General features: G+C 42.7%; 1 protein-coding gene across 1 annotated transcript in view; it reads right to left on the reverse strand.

Annotated features, from left to right (window-relative positions):
* Ano4 (anoctamin 4) overlaps positions 1-5,187 on the reverse strand; it is a 374,740-nt gene that overhangs the window by 360,853 nt on the left and 8,700 nt on the right. Inside the window, exon 2 of the mRNA XM_029482964.1 lies at positions 2,703-2,954. The gene's annotated coding sequence lies outside the window, so the exon portion shown is untranslated. The remainder of the gene's footprint in view (positions 1-2,702; positions 2,955-5,187) is intronic.

The raw sequence follows: 5,187 nt of genomic DNA on the forward strand, positions 1-5,187 counted from the left end.
TGTATCAAAAGATGGCCTAGTCGGCCATCACTGGAAAGAGAGGCCCATTGGACTTGCAAACTTTATATGCCTCAGTACAGGGGAACGCCAGGGCCAAAAAGTGGGAATGGGTGGGTAGGGGAGTCAGGGTGGGGGAGTGTATTGGGTACTCTTTGGATAGTATTGGAAATGTAAATGAGGAAAATACCTAATTTTTTTAAAAAGTAAATTAAAAAAATATAGAAAGCTCTTTCCAAAACCAACTGGCTTCTGCATACACTGCTCCATGGGAAGGAAAACGGGCTCACTGATGGGGAAGGTAGAATGTTCACCTGGCGGCTCGCATTTCACACCCCTCTGTGCTGAAAAAGGTCATAACATTCCTTTACTGTACCTACAGAAAGCATCTGATTTCTCTTCTTTTTCTACATGACTTTATTTATTCACTTTACAACTCAATCGATGACCCCCTCACACAGTCCCTCCCCCACTCTTCCTCCCCTTCTCTTCTGAGAGGATGGAGACCACTCCTGGGTATCCCCCAACCCTGGTACATCAAGTCTCTATAGGGCTAGATTCATCTTCTCCCACTGAGGCCACACAAGGCAGCCCAGTTGGAGGAACAGGATCCACAGGCAGGCAACTGATTTAGGGACAGCCCCGCTCCAGTTGTTTAAGGATCCCCCATGAAGACCAAACTGCACATTGGTTACATTTGTGCACAAGGCCGAGGTCCAGTCTGTTTGCTCTTTCGTTGGAAGTTCAGTCTCTGAGAGCCCCCAAGGGTCCAGGTTAGTTTACTCTATGCTTGCAGACAGGAGCCTAGCACAAATGTTTTCTGAGAGGCTCCACCCAGCATCTGACAGATCCAGAGAGCCACAGCCAAACATTGGACAGAGCTTGGAGACTTTATGGAACAGTTGGGGGAAGGATAGAGGGGTCCAGAGAAGATAGGGACTCCACAGGCATTTGATTTCTCAACTTCAGATCTTATTGAACAAAAGCAAACACAGTCATTCCTTTTTACAATAAAAGCAAACACCCTCGACTTAGAGGGGCAGCTCAGCAGTTAAGAACAGTGGCTGCTCTTGCAGAGGACCAGGATTCAGTTCCCAGCACCCATCCTGAGGCTAACAACTGTCTTCTAACTCCATTTTGAGGGGATCATATATCTTCTTCTGGCCTCCACAGGCACCTCCTGGCACCTAGCATATATATATATATATATATATATATATATATATATATATATATATATATATATATATATACATGCACTGAGCTGTTCACAGACAGCCTGGTCCGCAGTCAAGCACAGGCCTAGAACCCTGGTGACCCTAAGTGACTGTAGGTGTTTGGCCATGCCCCCTGGGCCCCTGTCTCCTGTCACAGCTACACACACACACACACACACACACACACACACACTGTACATATTTTATAAAACTCAAAGCACCATAGAATTTTGAGCTTACTACACAGATTATCTCTATAGCAAGGTGACCCTCACTCAGGATAATCAGAAAGATGGTTATACCCTGTCATGGTCAGGGCTGATGTTTTACAGCTGATCCCTAACACTCTTTAGATTTCAACTGAACAATTCAATCAAAGACACTCTGGGGGAAAGTGCTCATGGTGTGTGAGGAAGGTACACAATCAAACTTCAAAAAAGGCGGTCTATAAAATGCACACTGCCGAGGCCACACTGCTCTGTGCACAGGGCACCTGGGGTACTGCCTAGGGGTCCTCAGTTTTAACAAGTTCAGTGGTGATTGCCTGGATCCATGATGTTCACAGCCTCAGCATCTTGTCTCTAGGTGGCAGCATCTGTGAATTGTTACTTGCCACGGAATGCTGCTGGAGTTTGCTAGTTAAACCATTTTCTCTAAGTAATGTAGCTACAAAAGAAAATACAGCAGCATAATATTTACATCACTTAAACCTTCACCTCAGACGTCAGAAACAAGAACAGTGAGCGAGCCATCCTTGCATGTGTGGCCCTTACTTCAAATGTGACATATCATAAATGCTGTGCCTTGGTTAAGTTATGACTTCTAAAAAAAAAAAATCACATAGATCAGTGATCAGCAAAAGAGAACCAGACAGTAAACATTTTTGGCATTACAAGCTACAAAATTTTTTATGATTACTTGATTCTACATTGTTATGCAAAACTCACTGTAGGTTATGCATAAACGAAAGTATGGCTGTATCCAAAAAGACCTAATGTAAGAAACTGAAAGTCAAACTTTATGTAATTTTTGTAGATCACAAAATATTATTATTAACTTTTTTATTGCTCATCTTCCTCATATGCCATGAGAAATTTCCTCCAAAGTGTCTTTGATGAAATTGCTCATTTGGAATCTAAAGAGTGCTTAGGGATCACTTGTAAGACTGAGCAGGTCAATTTGGTGGGGCAAAGATATTCAAAAAGAAATTACTCAGCCAAAAGTCTCCCTTTCTGCTTCTTAAACTCCTAGTTGAAGTTCATTCCTAGGGAACATCTTAGCAAATGGAATAACACTTCAGTCACTTGTCTCCAAACATAACCTTCCTTCTAATCCAACTAAGGGATTTAACAGGGAGCATGGAGATACTGTAGGAGTCCAGAGCATCACACAAGCAGAAGTACAGACACAATCGGGTCAGCAGGGAAATGAATGAAAGAACATTAGATATGCCAAGACCTGAACCCCCAAAGAGGCCCGCACTGTTACCTGCTGTGTCTTGGCTCAGAGTCTCCTGGCTGCTGCTGCTGTAAGAAGGCACTGGAGTGATGGACAGCGAGGCGGGACAAGACAAAGGTGTGGCCAGGTCAGCTTTGCGAGTGAAGGACTGGTGGTACACAGGGATGCCTGCGTCTTTGGAGAGGAAGAGGGGCAGATCTGATGGGAGGGTGGGTCTGCCTTGTACATAAGGATTCTTCCAGTGGGTGAGTCCAATTGCAACAGGCCCAGCAACATCGTAGCCTGTTGAGGTAAACAAATTGGGTCAGTAACCATATCAAAACCTTATACACTGTTTGACTGTGAGTCAAATCCAATCCTGAGAAATTCTCAGGATAAACAGCTACTGTCACACTTGACAAATAGTGTTCATCTTGTCACATTAAACTTATTAAAGCCACATTGTGTGCGTGTGTGTGTGTGCATGTGTGTGTGTGTGTTTGCATGTGCCTGCCATAGGTGTTCACAAGTGTCCAACAACCATGTCCAATCAAAACAGCTAAAGTTACAGGCAATTATGAGCCACTCAACATGTGTGCAGGCAACTAGCTTGAATCCTTGGGAAGAGCAGAAAATACTCTTAAGTACTGAGCCATCTCTCCAGCCTCTGTGGTCATAGACTTTTAAGAAGCAATTGAAGAACAACTATATGCTAGACACTTTACACAGCCAATCTCTACCCCATACAGCAACTTGTCAGGAGCCATCCTAGGACAAGCTAAGAACTAGCCGGTGATTGTCCCGAGATGAGTCTGCTTAGATTTAAAATAATCCATGACAGATTTGCTCCCACAGGCAAGGCCCATGAGAAATTCATTTTAGGAAACATTCCTGCTATTAATGTGCTTTTCCTGTTATTATTAAATATGTAACAGTTACTGGGTATTAGCCCACCCTGTTGAGCAGATCTCTGCAGAACAACAAAGATGTACTGTCTTGTATTGATGCTATCTAGACAAATAGATGACTTCTTAATTCTTAATAATGATCCTATAAGAATTTCTAAAAATTATATCAGTATTTATTAAGCTCTTTTATAGTGGGGATGCTGTTAGGTCCTTTCTGATCATCAAAACTGCAATGAGAACTCTGCAAGTCTCCAAGTGTCACCAGTTAATTGCTTCTGCTAGCAAGCAAGCATCTACTACTCAGACCACATTCCATGAGGTTGTATAACCATTGACCAGAGATCATAAAAAGGGAACTAATGATTTGTTAAAGGTGCTATGTAGCAGGATTTTCCCTGTCCAATATATTTAGTTGTTAGTGCAGCAGGAGGCCTGTGATTGGACAGAAAAAAGGGACACAGAGCTAAGAGTTGCAGGGACAGAGAAGGAGCAAGATGGAGGATGGACAGGAAGAAGATCCTGATCCCACATGCGTTTAAATAGCCATAGGTAGTTATGAATATCATACAGGAATAGAATAATTGGGATAACTTGTCTGATCCAGGTGGGCAGAATGTATCATCATTATCATTTGCAGTTGAGGATGCCAGCTATTAGTGTCCTGTATCTGCCTCCATGCCTCTTTCCCATGATGTACTCCTATGCCTCTAAAACAGGCAGTTCTCAACCTGTGGGTCAAGACCCCTTTGGGGATTCCATATCAGATATCCTGCATATTAGATATTTGCATTACAATTCATAACAGTAGCAAAACTACAGTTATAAAGTAGCAACAAAATAATTTTATGGTTGGAGGGTCACCATGACATGAGGAACCGGATTGAAGGGTCAAGGCATTAGGAAGATTGAGAACCACTGCTCTAGAACCATAAGCCCAAATAAACACCTCCTACTATAAGTAGCCTTGATCATGGTATTTGATCAAAGCAACATAAAAGTAACTGATAACTGTCTCGCACTGACAAGTTGTCAGTCAAAGCTATGACAAAGAGAATGACCATTTCTTCAGCCCAGTGTAAACAGAAGGTCTGAATTTTTCCAGGATTGAGTAAAGCCAGGTGTGTCTTGAGACAGCAGGCACTTAAGCTTCAGTGGAAATAGCCATGTGAACACATATGTTAGGAAGCTTGAGAAATGGAAATGATGGTCAAGAACAATGAGGCAAGCACCATAAATCCAGTCACCATCCACACCAAAGTTGTGATTAAAGCCTAGAAATCAAAAATGACAATATTCCTAGTACTTACTGCCATAGCACCAATCGAACTATTAGCATTACCGCATGTCAACCTCACAATATTCCTGTCAATCATGCACTGTTTGTCCCATGGACAGATGCAGAAACTGAGGCTGAGGGGAGCTATATCTTTCCCCATGGTCAAGATTACACATAAGTCAAGATTCAAGGTTAGACACTCTGAAGACAATATAAGATGTACTTCCTTGCTAAGAAAGTGGTGAAGCATGCTCTGGTGTGTGTTCTGTCACTAAGAAAGTCGTCAAGTAGAGCATGTGTCCTTCTTACCGGTTGGGACATCTTCTGGATATATGCCCAGGAGAGGTATTGC

The sequence above is a fragment of the Mus caroli genome, chromosome 10 (assembly GCF_900094665.2).
Source record: "Mus caroli chromosome 10, CAROLI_EIJ_v1.1, whole genome shotgun sequence".
Lineage (NCBI taxonomy): Eukaryota > Metazoa > Chordata > Mammalia > Rodentia > Muridae > Mus > Mus caroli.